Source organism: Sinohyriopsis cumingii, chromosome 15 (genome assembly GCF_028554795.1).
Source record: "Sinohyriopsis cumingii isolate HCF-2022 chromosome 15, ASM2855479v2, whole genome shotgun sequence".
NCBI classification, from domain to species: Eukaryota; Metazoa; Mollusca; class Bivalvia; order Unionida; family Unionidae; genus Sinohyriopsis; species Sinohyriopsis cumingii.
Window position 1 is genome coordinate 78812444 of NC_142975.1, and position 18868 is coordinate 78831311.

At 33.0% G+C, this 18868-nt stretch overlaps 1 long non-coding RNA gene across 1 annotated transcript in view; it reads right to left on the bottom strand.

The window, feature by feature from the left end:
• Positions 1–18868, bottom strand: part of LOC149782138 (uncharacterized) — a 52522-nt gene that overhangs the window by 31419 nt on the left and 2235 nt on the right. The window contains exon 2 of the long non-coding RNA XR_016414252.1: positions 6510–6567. This is a non-coding gene — a long non-coding RNA (uncharacterized LOC149782138). The remainder of the gene's footprint in view (positions 1–6509; positions 6568–18868) is intronic.

Consider the following 18868-nt stretch of genomic DNA (forward strand, 5'->3'; position numbering starts at 1 on the left):
GTTACGCGTTGAGTACTACAATTTACAATAAGCGTGTCTGTGTCTGCATGCGAGAAAGCAGCAACTCCACCCATGCATATGCTATTATTAGTAATTTTTACAATTTACATTATCAGCATTTCATTCAATACAACGACCACATCAATTCAGAACGTATAAATGAAAGTAAATATTATTGCTACAAGTCAGTCGCTCAAAAGAAAATGCATTAAAAGTCATATGTTCACAAACTTTATCTTGTTCCAAACATACGGATAACAAATGTCCACACAGTTCGAAATTATAATAATCTTCCTCACAGGATAGACGTGTGCACCCACGCAGGAGAACAAGTGCTCGCCCATATAGGATTATGACTTCCCACAGAGGATATACATATTCATCCACACGGGGAATAATACTGGACCACAGGACTCTTCCTCCACGAAGAAGTAACTTTTCTTTTTTTTTTTTTTGGATTACATATCTTGCTTGCCCGATTCATGCTGATGATATTGTATAACACTGAGACTGTTAGGGTCAAAGAGGCGACATCCTAGTATACTGAAAACTAAGGTAGAAAACCACAATCAGCGCCTTGTTCATCCCCACATAGTCCAAGAATTTGTAAATGAAGTTTGTACTGCTTTCACAAATTGTAACATTGTGAAGAACGGTTAAATGCAAACATATGAAAATGTAGTCAGATAAAGTTAAAATAAGATTGTTTTAGGCTACATCTATCTCTTTCTTTCTCTTTCTGTTGGTCGTTTTTTGTCGGTATGTTCTAACATCATAGGTTAAAAAACATCGTTGTATGGTACGGCAAATATTAGCAAGACTCCATTTCCAGGAAGTTTCACCATTTGGCTTGTGAGAGATGTGTAGAGGGAAAGGTAGGGAGCTAGCATGTTCTGGGTCATTTGGGGCAAAACTAACATGCTTACTTAGCAACCAACACAGACTGAGAAAAGAGAAAAATCGAGCAGTTTAGATATTTAAAGATTTATTAATGATCTGTTTTGAGAGGACGCTAGAGCGCGTTCTTTCTAAGAATGTTGTTTATACACGTGTATTTTGGGGTTGTTTTATTTCCTGAAGTAAAAGAGTACTGCTTTATTATACTGTCTTTTTCAAGCGATGAAGAAAGGTACACTATATAACAGCGGAGAGGTGTACCAAGCATAAACGTTGTAAATAGAAGGGTGTGCTCGGCAATATGGGGCTGTCATCTTACCTTCACGCAAGATACTTAGGACAGAAGAATGTAAACAAAACAAAGCAATGTACACGGCAAAACATATTGTATTGACGATAGCATGCTTTCGTTACGCTTTATGCCTGCCCGTTGAGGTTAGGGTGGGATATCTAGTTGGCTGAAACGTAGAAAGCAGCGAGATAAAAGCAATATTCACTCTTTCGTTATTTTAATTGTCGGCAGAAATATGTTGCATTTTGATCTACTTCATCAACCCATTTAGCACTTGAATCAGCCATTGTTTTGTTTATATGTCCTTTATCCAAAATGGGGTACACAAAATAGTTAGACCCCTTATGTTTAAGACATGTTCTTAAAACATAATCGACTGTTGATCGGAAGTGGAATTTTTACGTTCATTATACGCTCATTCTTGTGAGACTTCAGCATATTGTTATGCAACATCATGTTCAGTTTCATTAACTAGATGTACATGTTCTGTATCTTTCGTAAAAGAAATAATTCAGATTCCAAAATCCATTTCCTTTTGCAACTTTTGGAATTCAAATTTAGCAATCATCAGAGAGTGTACTCTGGTTAGATCACGATTTCTCTTAAATTGACTATTAATGTTTGAGATATACAAATATACAAATATAGCCTGGGTGGTTTTAATTCGTTTGTTTTCTTCATTATGTCTATTAGCATCCATATTTACTCCCGTCCAAACATCAGGCAGATGGCATTCATGGCATCGAGCCAGGACCTTTTCAACAGACATCGGATTACTTATATTACAATAATTATATGTATCTTCAGTGAGAGTTATTTTATATTCAAATAGCCTGTTAATATTACATTTTTATAATGAAAATTAGTTTAGTTTGGTGCAGTCTCTTCATAAACATTTTTCCTGCATCTTTGCTTTGGCCATATTTATTTATTAAAGCCATTTTGCGATCCTAAATAGTAATAGTTAACAAAAGCTTATTACCCCGATTATCACTTTTAATGCTATCTTCGTTAAAGTCAAAATTATTTTTAATAAAGTAACAACATCTCTAGCGTTTGATGTATATGAATTAAAATACATTGAGATCCTCGTGTGGATCCGACTTTTCCTCTCTCAAATTCCAAACATATCTGCTTATCTTTTGGGGACTATTGTTTCTTTTAAAATAAATTAGAGCATCTCTTCTTTGCTTAGAGTCCCCTGCTCCCTGTCGGTTTATGGTACAATTGTTGATGCTTTATCATTTGTTACTTAATGTCCATTATTTCGTAATGCCAGAGAAGACAAGGAACATCAGAGTGGAATCAATGGGAATGAAATAAAGTAAATAACTCTATATCATGTATATATATATATATATATATATATATATATATATATATATATATATATATATATATATATATATATATATATATATATATATATATCCCTGTGTTCATGTTTAAAAATATTAAAACAACAAACTGGTACTTTAACTAATTCTATTCATATCATGGGTTGGACCGAGTGGATCCTACAATATCTTTTTATTTCTTGTAATAAATTCCCTCTTGTGCGTCTAACCTGTAGGAGTCCATCTTTTGTGAGCTTTTGACTTTACCTTGTTTTTGTGTCATGCATATGTAAATTATTTATTTCGCTGACGCACTGCGTGTTAAGTTCACAATTTTGGGAAACGATATGAATTTGCTCCATATATATATATATATATATATATATATATATATATATATATATATATATATATATATAATTTTTGCAGACATCACACAATAGGAAACCTGAATAACATATCCTTTCGACTCTTGTGGTAGGTTATCACAAATGTCATAACCTTAACGAGTTATTTTGATTTAAATCCAACAAAAGAAACTAAATCAATGTCCAGCAAGACATGTTAATTCAAGCTGAGCGAACATTCGTAACTGTGCATAATTATCAAAGGTAAACTAAATAAATGAGAACAAAAACATCATTAAACTGTGTATGATATAAGCAGACATTAAACAAAGCTATCAAAAACAGAAAAGATGACGCGACGACTAAATGTGTACTAGAAAATAATAACCAGATCCATAACGTCATTAACAAAAGTGAAACACAAAAAAAGTTTGATAATGTGGTAATAACTCTTATTAACTGTTTGGAAAGTTTGGTATATATTCCCATTTTGGTATGTGTATATGTTTGTGTATATATATATATATATATATATATATATATATATATATATATATATATATATATATTTGTGTGTGTGTGTGTGTGTGTGTGTGTGCATACATATAAGTCTTCTTTATGATAATATCTTCTCTCAATTACATTGCACTATCTTTATGTGCGTAGTAAGGACTAATAATAACGAAAGTTTTAGCTTCGGCGGATTAATATATTTACGGAACCACATGCAGCCAAAGAAGAAAAGTAAAGAAGAAAATTGTAAGGAAGAAAATAAGTTATTTCATTGTATGCATTTCGAGAATGTTTAGGAATTGTATTTGCTGTTAACAGTGACACTAGCTGTACTTTATATATGAAAGTTTGATAGCACTGGCTTACAGGTATGCAGTTTATGTGACTGTCAGTCATGGGACTGGGTCGACTAGAAGACAAATATCGCAGCCATCTTTATATGTCATCGGAATGTTTTACCAAATGCATTGTACGCATAGCTCACATAGCTCACAGTATCTGATAAATGTAACTTTCGTTGCATCCTGTTTAGTCTTCCTACAACACTATAAAACACTGCAATAGTTCAATACTATTTCAATGCAGCGATTTGCTGCTAGTAAACAAATGCTAATATCAAATGGCCTATTTGAGCTCTTCTAAATACCTCTTCCTCTAACAGATTAATACTTTTGAACCATTCGTGTTTAGATCGATCAAGTTAGATAGATAGCTAGAAAACAGAAACTAGACGATCCTTGCTAATCAGTGATATGGTTTCCCAACGGAAGATAGACAGAGAAAGAAGGAAAATTAAACAAATCAGCAGAGTTAGAAAGCAAAGAGAGAGAGAGAGAGAGATACGCACATTTGTTCTTTTGTTTAACAGTTTAACGGCACTTTTAACAAAATGACTGACTATATCACGCAGAAAATATATGGAAGCTCAATATCTTCTGCAAAGTGATACCCATGCAGCCTACCCAGGATTGCCTATATGAATATCAAATCAGTGATCTTTGGACTAATTTTCCGCGCTGTACCAACTAAAATACTGCGCCTCCGACATTAAAATTAGATTGTCAGTATTTTCTCATTTTGTAGTCGTATAAAGTTCTATATATCCAATATAGTAATCACTTATATACACAAGCTCAGGAGCCCGTTTGCGTTATTAACGGTTTATTACTCTCTTTCTCGCTCTCTCTCTCTCACACACACGCACACAACCACACACACGTACGCCCACACACATATATATTATCCAAATTAAATTTATATCCCTTAAGTTTTCATATGCTTAATCTTCCAATCATTTATTTTTTCGTTTACTTGTTCGAACGTTGAAACACGATATGCCTCGTTACAAAACTACAACAAGAGCATTTTTCCCTTCAGTTTAGCTTGATATTGAACAAAAATATATATTTTATTGGCCCAGAAAATTACAGTGATGAAAGTGTTGTAGCATTAGATTTGCCTGTGTAGAAACTTTGTAAGAAAGCATAACTGTGTAAGCATATAAATCAAGCTTTGGAACTTTATGCCACGTTCTTGTCAAATGTGTGTGTGTGTGTGAGAGAGAGAGAGAGAGAGAGAGAGAGATACATTATGTGCTACGATATTCAATATGAAATTATATTCATTTTCCTATATATTAACAAAAAGATCCAATCAATGAAAGAAAGACAACATAATAAATACTTTTCACGTTCACGGTTATAGCCGCTCATTGCATCGTTTCCCTAAATACAGCTTGCTGTACTGACATTTATATAAGTTATCCAATGATCCACTGTTTTACTTTTAAACAACTTTAATAGCGTCGTCATTTTCAAGATATAAATGCACTATACTGCTTGTTAAAATATGACACCCGATGATGGAAATTAGAACATATGCTCTAACGAATGCACCAATAAAAGGTATAATATGCATCTGCCTCTTGCCTATTTTATATAACACATACAGCCTTTTTTAGATACAATATAATAGTGTATATAAACATATTTATTAGTAACGGATGAGACAAAAGCTTCCCAAAACATCTGAACTATATATTATACATGTACCAAGAAGATGGCACATGGGTTCAAGGAACAGCCTACAACAGAGTATGACTAGTTTGCAAATTTTAAATAACAATATATTCTTCGTGATAATTTGATGTAGAATATTTTCTGTGTTGATGAACATTCCCTATATTGTAACCTTAATTTATGGATCGGACAATGTAATTACAAAAATGATTCAAACCAAACCATTTATAAACTTAGTTGTGAAAATACTGGAACCAATAGTTTTGTTTTCGGCCAAATGTTTCTAACTTTTTTAATGCTGTCTCACAAGATATATGATCTTTCAAAGATAGTTTTTATACGTTATCTAGTCTTAGAATATCAGCATTTATATTATTTAAAAGTTCATTTAACTTTATAGACTCTACGTTCCTTCAGAAGCTGATACTACTGCTTTGGTCTTTGTGAAATGTGATTTTCAGTAGTTGTCTTGGACGCGTCATCATTATTTAACACATACATCAATTTGCTAACATAAAGTGTCTTTGTCAAGGGGGCAGAAATATTTTGAAACTTTAAGAATCCATTTTGCTTTTGAACTGATCATAACTCTTTCGTGTTTTTCTACTATATTCCATAACTCTTTCTGATTCCTGCTAAGTTCTTGAAAATAACAAACTTTCACACACGTTGTATTGTAATGTACCCTGGTCCTAAATGTTGCTTAAGAAATCAATGTAAACCGTATTTCTAATAATAATGTTTAAAATAATAAATTATCATTTCTCACAAATGATATCTGACCTTCAACATGTGAATTCTGAACTATGTTTGCAGCATATTATTGCACAAATCAGGTACATATTGTTTAACTAGCTCTGTGACTTCAAAGTCTTTACAAATAAATGATTAATCCTCCATAAGCTTATTCCTCTTGGTACTTGTTTGAAATTCAAATTTAACAATCACCAGAGAGTGATACGTTCTGTAACCAGGTTTGAATAAAGCTCCCTTACGTCCACAAATACATGATCTGGTATATAAATATTAACTGGTTTATTTTAATTCCCTCCAAATATCAATTCTATCAAATACAAGATATAGATCCAGGATATTTTTCACTTACCTTGGGATTATTGAAATGCAGTCAAATCTACAGGTAGAAACATCTAGTCTAGGGTTCACTGTAAGATTAAAATTACCTGCTAAAATTACATTTCCATTATGCTGATTAATGGTATATTTTTATAAATCTTCCTAGACGTTTGGTGTATCTTGGTGTATTTATTATAATCGCTTAGCTATCCTAAATATTAATATCTAAATTATAGTTTTATATAACTGAATATGAATACTAATGCTATGTACATTGAATTCAAAAGTATTATTTAATACAATAACAATACCTATAGCAGTAGATGTATATGAACTAACTAAAATCATATCATCATGTTGACCTATCACATTTGTCCAAATTTGCAACAAAATGTGCATCTTGTAAAATGCATATACAGCCATGTTTGTTTCAAATAATTTAGAACATCCATTAGCGTCCTCAAATCAATTTATTGTACAGAGGTTTTACAGCTCCAGTTTCCTACTACAAGAGAGTCTTGATTATGTATGCTAGATATAATATATGCTGAAATGTTGTTTCAAAAGGTAAGGAAAGCTATAGCTCAGTATTAGATAATTGTGACGTATAAAAAGTGACCTTCTATATAAATTTATATATACATTTCAAATCATTAAAGATATCAACACCAAGCAAAAAGCTAATGACAAACAAGAAATGGCTAAAAGACATACCCATCCCTTCAGTTTACATGTTGCCATCGTATTCTGCCTAGAATATACAAATCATTGCAATTGATGGTTAAGTCAGATGGACCAGTAAATAGTGTTGATAATTCTTAATTAATTTAAACTCAGATAAGCCTGTTAATAATGTCCATAGTTCTTCAATTCCCAATGCCGCTTTTTATTGGCAAAAAGTCGTATAAATTAGCATTAAACATCGTTGCATGACTTTAAAACTAGATTATATCAACGATTCGTCACATTATGAACCATGTAATTTATCCCTCTAACTGAGAAACGAGGATATTTCCATAATATATTTTTTTTACAATTAGTCACTAGCGGACTTTGTGGAACGCATGACGTCATTACTTTTGTAGTACTCCCGAAAACGAACTTAATTAACGGCCTCCTTCGGTGACTATAACAGGAAGCGGCACATCTTAATTCTAAATTAAATATTTGAACGTCTTTTAAAGTTAACAGTTTGATTATTTCAAGAAACGGTCAATGTCAGTTTTCTTGACACTCATTTCCATAAAGTTTATAACAAATGATTTCCTTCTTTCCAGACTTTAGTTAGGTTGGTAGAAGGGTGCATTGGGGATTTAATGTCTGGCCAGTCAAGGAAAAACCAGGGTGAAAAGAAATTTTTATGGAATAAGGGAAATAACTTCAAAAGTACACAGGTACATGCATATTCCTATGTATGATATTTAAAGATATTAAAGCCTCGAATTTAGTACAGCTTTACTGTCTTCAAAAAAGGCAGCTAATACCAACCACATGTTTTATTCTGACTCTAGATGCATGGATTCCACAAGGAAAAATGTAATTGCTTTGTAAATACTTTTAAATGGACGCCTGCGGTGTAATGCATCAAAGAGAAAATTCATCGTTGTTGTGTTTGCTGTGCTTTTTAAATTCATGCACTCCTTTTGAAGTTATTCTTTTTCTTCTGAGTGATGCTCCTTCTAATCTTATTTATTTTGTTTTAAAATATACAAATTAAAATGGAAATATAAATATCAGAATGTAATTACTGCTTTGTCATAGAACTTATTATTTTCTGAACCTTTGAATATTTATTTTGGAAAGATTTTCTTCGTGTTATTTTCATTTTGGTTTCGATACTCATTGAAACATAGATGTTTGAATTCCTCCGGCCTTTCAAAAGAAGAACCAAATATTGGTGTAAATCATCACTGATGCTTGAATAACTACTGTCAGGATGCACAAAGAGAGAGAATTAGAACAATCAATGTCGGCACGTCCATTGTTTGATTTTATTCTTGCTTTTGTCGAAAACAGTAACTTCTGATGTGATACTCTGTGGATGTATTTAAAATTTGCTATGGAAATCTTTGCATCTTCATTTAGTTGGCCGTACACCACTTAGTCAGAGGTAGTTCTTTGTCTATAGCAGGTTAGTCAGATGTTGACAAACCTATCACACAGTTGAAAATGAGGGCATATGAGGTGGAATGAATGATTGCTTCGGCCTCTTGTAAATGTTTCTTTTAGCTATTTGTCTACTGAAGACCTGTAAAGCCTGAAAATTCATTTCCTTATATGAAATATGTATCTCAAAAAAAATATTTTTGAGAGCAGCTTGTTTACAACTTCGTAAATATTTTCAAATCAATTTCAAATGTAATTACTGATGTCAAAAATGTTGTTCGCATTTCATACATTGGTAAAGCTACTAATGTGACATTAATTTTTAATTTATTTTTATATCTAGAATCTGCTATTTTGCTGAGTGCAATCTCTAACACTGGGAAAATCGAGCATGACCGAAAATTACAAGGTAATTATAACTTTAAGTTACTATCAATCGAATTTATTTCTGTATTAATTCTACTGCATCAAAGTTGCATGAAAGATAATTAATTAATAAATTTGACCAAATATTATCTCCCTAAAAAACAGTATTATTGAAACTAAATATTTACATGTTATAATGAATATAGGACATGATGGCTGCAGAATAATACAGTATGCTCCCGTTAATTTGCCGTCCGATGATTGGTGGCGTGGGGCAATTGGCGGTCTTTCGTACCTCGTTTTAAACCGTTTAACCGAGCTTACGTAAGCAAGACAGCAATAAATATGCATGGACTGGTGTTATTTCATTAAAGTTGTATTAATCGCCAGATAATATGCCGATGTAGCAAATTGGCCCCGAGGGCCGCCAATTATCGAGTCTACTATCCTTATTTATCTCTTTTTTATGTCATTTTTATAAGTTAGAATAATGTAGTGTAAGAAGTTTAAGGGATATAATAAATCTGTGCATTTCATGTTTGTTAAATAGGGGATTTTTGTATGTGTATGTGTTGTAATCTTTAGTTACTCAACGTCGGTAAAAGAGAAATATCATGGAGTCCTCGATATTGACGCACTTAAGCAGTTACTTTCATCTTTCATAGTGGTACCTCTCATTTTATTTTAGTCATTTTAGGAAAGCATACATATTAAACTGTAATGCTATGTTTGATATTACTCCTCTTGGCTTGGTTTCAACCAGACGATCTCTTGTCTCAAAGTTTGTGTAATATGTCACTTGGTTTTGGTGCAGATCACTGATGTCTCCTTCTATCAGTGACACCTTATTGCACATGCACAGGTACGAAAGTATAGTGCAGAACAACAACAATGGTACATGCACACAAAACGCAAGATTATATAAAAAGTATGTATAGAAACTTAAGTTATCATTTCTAATTAATTAGTTGCAGTGGCATACATTTGGTTTGATAGAAATGGTAATAAAACTGTAAAGAATCGAATTGGAGAAACATGATTGTCTAAGAATAAAACTGTTTCCTTGTCAAAAATATTCGATTTAGCATATGACATGGTTTTTTGTTGTTCTTTCTGAAATAATTTTTTTATAAATAATTGGCGATGTGGATTTTCAAAGCATTAATCCTTGAATGTATTGTTTTTGGAACTTCAATACCGTTTTACATCCTTCGTGACTCATTTCTCTAGAAGTGCAAAGAATTAGGAAACCAAAGACTTAAAGTTATTGGAGTTTTAATTTACAATTAATAATCAATCTTACTATTATCTTCAAAGCAAGAAAACGAAACAGATCAAAATAAGTTAAACATCAATAATTTCTTAAAGGATGGTGAGCATTTGTTGTTGTTTAAGTGGAACGAATTATTATTGATTATTATTGATTATAGATAATGTCCAAATAATTTGGTCTAAATAAGAAATAAAGTAGAGAATGCTGATTTAATTATGAGATATATCGTATTGTATGTGATTTGCTTGGTCAATCTGCGTCAATTATAATAACAAAGAACTATCTCCGAGCATCAGTAACGACAACTCCGCATGTAATTTTATAATTCCACACGCTATTCTAAACAGTGTCACTGATGCATATGATGTGAGTGTATCACATAATAAGGTCTCAAGTGACAATTGATATGTTCAGATTTGATGCCGCATGAACCTGCTAATATATAAATTGCAAAGATATAAACTACAGTGACGTCAATATTTTGGATTGCTATAATAAAAATAACAAGAATATTATTCATTTGCCTAGCCATGTCCATAGAAGCTTACAGCAAATTACTTAGTGAACCAGATCCACAAATTCATGCATATTTGTTTGATGTCCGAAAGTAATTTTGACACAAAGTTATGCTATGGGTTTCTAGCTCTGCTTTATAGTCGACTATTGGTATTTCACTGTCTAGATGATGTGAAATAACTAAGGAATGTTTTTGTTACTATTATACTGTCAGAACGTTACAAAAATTCCTTTACGATACTGCTTGAATGCCAAGAAGCGATTTTTGAGTTACCAGTAGTGAGATACTATGTTAGATGTCATTTATAAAACTATTCCATTCAGGAGTCAATTATTCGTAAGAAATGATTAATTCAAGTGTACTAACTAACTGAACAAACTACCAAAACAGAATTATGGAAATAATGTACCTTAACGGTAATTTGAGCCTGTTATATAGAACACAAACAGTTCTAAACTTTCATTAGTGTGTTTTCTGGTGCTAACTGCAGAAGCAAAGGGTTAGTGGTGCTAATTAAGAGAGAACAAAGTTTAATCAACAAGCATTACTCTATGTTGGAACATTAATATCCTGCTGTGTGGGGTCCTAGTAAGCTTATTGAGTGGCACATCATCCAATAATAAATGACCATTGAAATTGGTCATACATTAATAATACTCCATATAAGTTAACAGATGGCTGTCTTTCAAGACTCCCTTGTATTTAAGCTGACTTTAAAGATAGTTGGCGTTTACAAAATGATTGTAACTAGTAGGATAAGCTTCAGTACAAATATTAACAGTGGGAAGTTCAGTTCAAGATAGGAAGCATTTTAAATGATTGAGTTATATTTATGTACATAGCAGAAAACGTAACTCTTGTTGAAGCTTAGTCTTTTCACCATGGTCAGTATCTTGTGCACTTAGATCAGGGTAAATATCTAAATAAGGTTTATATGTTTGCGATTCTATCAGTATGACTGATAAAGTGATCTAGATATTCTGCCATGCAAAGTAACATGAATGTTCATTTTACAGGACTACTAAACCATGAACAACCAATGATCATATATAAATCTAACGAAATATTTACCCCATACGATACCATTATGTCCAACACATTCTTCACTTATTTTACATCTCTCTCCCCATCGAAAACTGACCCTAGAGATTTCAAGATGGATACATTTCTTATTTTGGCTTAGGTGTGATACATAACTCTCTGATTTCAAATTTCCAGTGGGATCATGAAGGTATAAAGTAGGTCAGAGTGCTAAACATATCTTCTCCCCCAAATTGAACCGCAAAAATGCCATATGCATCACTATTTGCAACACGATTCCATTAATGGCTTTCAGCATTCATAACAACAGGTTTCTTCATCGAATTCACTGCAGTGTATTTAGTCTTGTGATTTTCAATAACTTTGAGTAATGTTTTCCGATAGGTTATGAATGTTTGTGCTTTTCTGTACAAAAACAGGACAAAAACATTAAAATAAGAGAGCAGATACACTTTAACAACATTATTTTCCAAAATATATTAAGCTACAATCAAACTATGATACTTTCGCCTGCTGCAAATAGTTCTAACTCAAAGGTGAATTAAGCGGCAACTTCTCGTAATCGGTATTACATTAACTAGTATATATTATCTTTCTGCTAAATTCCCTGATATATTGTGTGTTTGTCAGGGTGCATTTTGGAAAATTAGGTTGGGGGTTGGATTGTAATTATGTGTTGTATTGACCATAATAAAACTCTACTTTCTTTCTTCCGTTTGTGTGTCAATATTTGTGAGTGTTAAAAACAATGTATGTTAGAATAAAAGCTAATCCTCATAATGCTATCACATTCGTTATATCAACCTTATACTTGAGTTTATAAGCAAGCGAGCAAGCAAGCGTGTGTGTGTGTGTGTGTGTGTGCTTGAGAAACGTGAAAGAAACAATTCTTATCATAGCATTAAAAAGCAACATTTCCAAACACCATGAAACGGATAATAAAAAATAGACTGGTGTGGTATCTCGAGTCCAAACAACTACCACCAAACATTCCATATGTGGTCAGATGCAGGAGAAGCACAAGAGACTGTCTTGTCAGACATGAATCATTTTATAGATGATTTTATAAAGGAAAAATATATAGTTGCCGGCTTTTACACTTGGTTGTTCAATAAGGGTTAGTATTGACCAGTAAGGATATGTCTTAGTCAATAGCATAGTGTCATGGTCATCAAAATCTTTGTATGAGTAAAAACACCATGTTTCATGCCTTCCTTCATCCCTTTGTTTGTATGTATTGCTGTGTGTCTTTACACCTTGTGTTAACTACCTTTACGTATCACCAACCTTCCTCTATCCCTTTGTTTATATGCATCGTATTTGTCTTTGCACCATATGTTAGTGACAAGTACCTACCCCCGCCTCCCTTCACCCCTTTTCTTTAATGTGTGCAATTTTGATTGCAAAAGTAAGTCATTGCCTGTTCTGTTCCGTTACTTTGTTTCACTTTTAAACACTTATTGTCCGCCAATTTGTTTGTTCAGTTCGAAGATAAGGAGTTATTTTTTAAAAACGTTCACCAGAGCATCAATAGTGACTTTGGTCAGTTAGAACTGGTAATGACCAGCAGAAATAAGCCTTGGTCAGTCAAATTGGAGTTGGTCAGTCAGAACAGGTCCTTGCCGACTAGCATAGGTATTATCTAGTTAGTGTGGGTCCTTGTCTGTTACTAGGTGTGTCGTATGTAATGGTACACTTCCATTGGCAGTCAAAAGTGTCATCTATGTTAAATACCCCATACCGTTCCATTCACGTTAAGTCCCCTAGTACACCATTATATCGAAGTCTTGTTTATTCTTGTAGGGCTCCATACCGTTGATGTTAAAATCTAGTATGGCCTTATAGTCGTCCAAAAAAGTCATTACCCATATTGTCCCAAAAAACCGTTAAAGTTACATTCGGTAGGATTCTATAGTGGCGCAGGAAATGTTTATTCCATTAGGTCTCCATCGGGTCAGAGACCCAATAATGTTAAAGTCCCATACATTCCCATCGATCCCTAAGCTGTTAAATATCCACATAAAGTGGCACATAATATTAAATTTCAATATATCCATATAATAGCACGGGTTCGGCCAGAGTGGGTACGTGAGAAAGTTTGTAAGTAGCTTTCCGTGGGTTAGTGATTCTTTCCAGAGGTTTCCCGGGTGTTTCCTCCACCATTTATACAGGCCGCCATGTATCCTATCTTGCGTTAAGAAATGAGGTTAAAATCCCCCATCTCCAAAAAGACAACTTAGAAACAATAAATATTACACTGATATTATGAAATGTTCAGCTTTGAATAATCCACATATTTTGGACGCTGATGAGTGGCATTGCACAGAAGTTATCTTCAGGACATTCAATTGTATCATCGTGTTGTATATCCTTCTTCATGTATTGGTAGACTGTCTGAGCATTGATGATGAATGAATCTGTATATTTTGCCAACAGTTTATGTATATCATCAAATTTAGATTTCAGCTACAGATAATAGAGTCAGCATATCTGTCGCTTACTCATCTCGAACACAATGCATCTCTGTAATCTGCTGAATCTGGTTCAGATGGAACACAGTTTGTCCTTGATTTGTTTCCTGATTGTTAACATTGTCTCGCGAATATAAAATTGTTCATTAAACTGTGAAGATCAACTCAGAATATTTTATTATCTTTAACTCGAATTCTAATTCCTTTCTGAAACACTCAGTTTTGATCATTTTATAACCAGATACATGCAAGTTCATTCATGAAAGTTTTTGAGTTATAACCCTTAGACCAATTTCTCAAGGGACGGATGGGGTAGCGTTATGTGCAATAAAAGAATGGAGATTTGCTATAATAAGCCATATGAAAATCAAGTTTAAATTATTTCTGAATAGATTATATTTCTTTCGGAAACTTTTATTGTAAAAATCGCAATTGAGTTTCATGTCTAGCGGAGCATTCTATTAACATAAAAAACCATTAGTTTAAAATAAATAATATCCGCATTGTACTCATCAATCCCAATCTGTTAGGATGCTATTACATTTGAACAAGTCCAAAACGTCCAAGGTACACCTTAGACATTGTTAGAACTCTATGGTCATAAACTAAGTAACAGCAAATAACAAAAACCAACAAGCTTTGTAACATTCAACAAGTAATGCATCTCCCTAGTGAAAATTTAAAAAGAACTTACAGTATTGTGAATTAAATCAAAAATAGCCCTAAAATTTATATTACAAGTCCAAAACGCATGGTGTTCCAATTCAATTCCAGTGGTAGTCCAAATAAGTTCCAATATTGAATGTGTTGATATGTCTGTAGTCTCCAATATGCTAATGTCACAATGTCCTGGAATGTGGTGATGTGTTAACAGTCTTTTGATATAGCGCACTAATAAAATCCAAACTGTCATTGTCTGAATTCACTATAATTCAAATTAATGTTCCAGTCCAGGAACATTATTGAGCACTTTGTAATTTCAATTAACAATGATTTAAATAAAAAAATCAACCCAAAGTAAAACAATTAATCCAAAATCATATAGAAATATTTACTAATGTATTATGTTGTTTATAAAATAAATGCTACTGATCAGGTGCATATTGAGCTTGATGTTGGACAAAATACAGATATAAATAATATACAATCATTAAGAAAAGCCCACAAATAATACAAATTAAATATAAATCATAACATGTAACTGAAGTTATTTTGAAAATTGAAATGATGTGTAAAATCTAAACTGTGATACAGCGCAGCGTTAATAAGCTTGTTCATAAAAGAGCATGAAAATGGAATGTAAACTAATGCCTTAAGTAAAATGTTAAATTTAACGAACCAAACGTCCTATTTCAGCAACCGCCTTACCATTTTTTCAAAACGTATTATATTGCATTGATTATCCCGACCCAAATTTGAATTTGAAGAAATATGTTTTATCGAGATTTTGTGGAATCTTTCTGGAAAAAAAGTTTGTTTCTATTGTCTCTTGAACGATCCATATTGTGGGCAAAGTGTGTTTTCATCTCAGTTTCAAGGTTCCTTGAAAATGAACGAAAAATACGTCATCAGTTGCATACTGCCAACTTGCCTGATCATGCTGGCACACAGTCCTGAAAATTTCCTTATAAATGTTCAAGAGTGATTATGTAATGTAATATTTCATTCATATCTACATTATTCAGCAGTTTGTTTTAATTATGACCGGATAATTACTGATGATTGCTAGTGTCAAGAAATAGTTTGTTGTTTGTCAATTGATGATCCATGTATTAAACATGTCTTTGAATTTTAAAATTCTTGATTCAGAGAATGTTATTATTATTAGGTGTTTCATAATTTGAAATAAAAAATGTTATTGCAATTATATTATACTGCTCAATTTATTCGCTAACTGGAGGATAATAACTAGTGAATAAAAACAGCTAATTTTTTTTCGTCAATGTTCCAGGCGAGGGACCCTCCAGCTCGTCCTGGGAGAAATGACATTGGTCATGGAGAGGTGTGTATCTGTGCTGCTTGACACCAATACTTTATACTAGTAATATGACCAGAATAATGGTATATGCAGTATAGATATACACAAGGTTTTAGAACCGTGATCCACACCTTGGTAACTAGACATATTGGAATGGATTGCTGATCTTGACAGGGGTACAGTGGGGGCTTTTTTAGAGATGGGACATTAAGATATGCTCCGTAACTTCCAATGACATGTACATCACGTGTAAGTACTTCATCTAGACAAAGTAATAGGAATCCTAAGAATCCTAAAAAGCCATGCTGTTTCTAAAATCCACCAATTATATATATTAATTTAATTTATAAAGTATTTCTCAAGATCTCATTGATATTGCAATTCTCCAATCGGTATTAAGGTAGTAATAGGCAGTACTAAGTCGATGCCTAATAGTCAAAGCATTCAAATGTCCTTCCACAATCAATACCTATGTCCCACTTCCCACATCTATTTTACACTTTATAACCGACCAAAGTAAGTGAGGCAATGATGGATGTATATATCGCGTTTCTGGCATATCACTATCATACGTATTACTGATTATATGGTGTCCGTTCTAAAAACATCAAAATAACAAATTGCAAAACACAAAAAGCTCTAGAAGATAAAATGGTACAGTTCTCATTATTTGGTAAAAGATATACTAAACATAAGATAAATGTAACACATACAAAATCTTTAAATATAGGCCACATGTAGTCAACATTTACTACATAAGTCATTGTTAGTATTAAGGGTTCCTGTGTAGATATATGCGAATTGACGTTACTGTGCCAATATGTGGAAGTTTGTGACTTCAACAGTTTGGTGCACTTTGATGAAGTGTGGAAATTTAATATTAGCTGAAATTTACGTTCAGTGTAGGGTCATATGGGAGTTAAGATCATTGATCAGTTTAGGGCCCGTATGAATTACACCCCCAACCCAAAATAACATTTCTGGGTTGCAACCATTGGGAATTTTACATAGATAGGATGATATAGAGACCCATTGGAATTTTGTACAGATTCTAAGTGAAAAACGCCTATTCTCACTGATCAAAAACTATTATTACTTACCAGTATCTATTTTGAATGACAAGTACTTAGCCTGTTAGACTGTATTTATTTATGTTAGTGGCCATAACATAGCCCTCGTTGCCCTCATCTGATTTGTTTGCATGTGTAGTTGTCTGTTATTGTGAGTGACCATTACACATCCGCTGTCTTCTCAAATCTATGTTGTTCCTAATCATGGGTGTCGAATTTTAATTATGTGTGGTAGTATATATTACCTATCTAGTTCCCTCATTCATTCGTTTTGTGTTTGTCAGCATGGGTGTTGGGTGGTAAATTAGGGTGTTGGTAAAACTAGGGTGTTGGATTGTAATTATGTGTGTTAGTGACCATCAAATAACTCTACTTTCAATCAACTGTTTCTTTGTCTGTATGCGTGAGTGTTGGTTGTTAAGAACGTGTGCGTCTATTAGAATACGTGTCAGTCCTGATAACTGTATGAAATGTTTTACATCCTACTTACATATGAGTGTGACAAAAGTGTTTTGACGAAAAGTGCATGAGGAAATTCTGTGAAGACGTTATACCTGAGAAAATATTGGATTTTGCAAGGACATGTTGTTTATAAAACAAAGATTACACATACATAAGGGAGTTTACACGATTTACCGTTATGTTATTTAATATACATTTTACAGGGTTATAACATTTTTCCTTTTATGCACTACCTTATACTTAATTGTAAATTGCTTGGAAGAGATGAAGTCGGTAAATTTTGCCGGAGAAAACACAATTTATACATGCCAGAAAAAAATCAGACTTTACGTCTTTCTCATTGCGCGCAAATATTTCATTATGTACAAAATAAAAAATCGTACCTGGCCAAAAGAATTTCAGATATTGCATTGCATGCAGGTCTGGATTACTTTTGGCAATTATTTTCATATCTCTTTGTCCTATTTTACAATCATAAACCACTTGCTTGAATATCTAATTGAATGTTTGGCAATAATCGAAACCTCATAATAAAAGTTTCAGAAATTATTTTCCATTGACGAACTTTATCTACTTCTGGTCAAATGTGGGAAGTCGCGTGTTCTTACCCTGGCCGAGTTATACCAAAGATTTATAAAATTTGATCTTAGCACTACCTCGCTTGGCACTCAGCATTTAGAGGTCAGTGTTAGTAGTGTTAGGACTGGTCAGCATTGTGCTATATATAATGTAACTGTGTGTGACATGATGCTACATGTCTACATCATAATCCCCCAATGCCAGACTTCACTATAATCTGCCACACTGCAGAAACGATAGCGTAATGACTAAAATTGTTAAAACTAGATTACAAATCAATCAAAATCACACACAGACACTAGTTCTGCTACCATTTCCCACTTATGAAAAGAAACGTTACGAGATAAATAGAGACATAATCTTCAGTGTTTTGACTGAAACGCACAAGTGCAAAGCACCCTAAAAATTATTGGAATTTGCAAGGAAATACGGTTTATATAACACAGTTTAAACATGTAAAAGGAACTTTATACATGTTACCGTTATGCAAGCAGGTCCCTATTAATTTTGGCAATTATTTTCATATC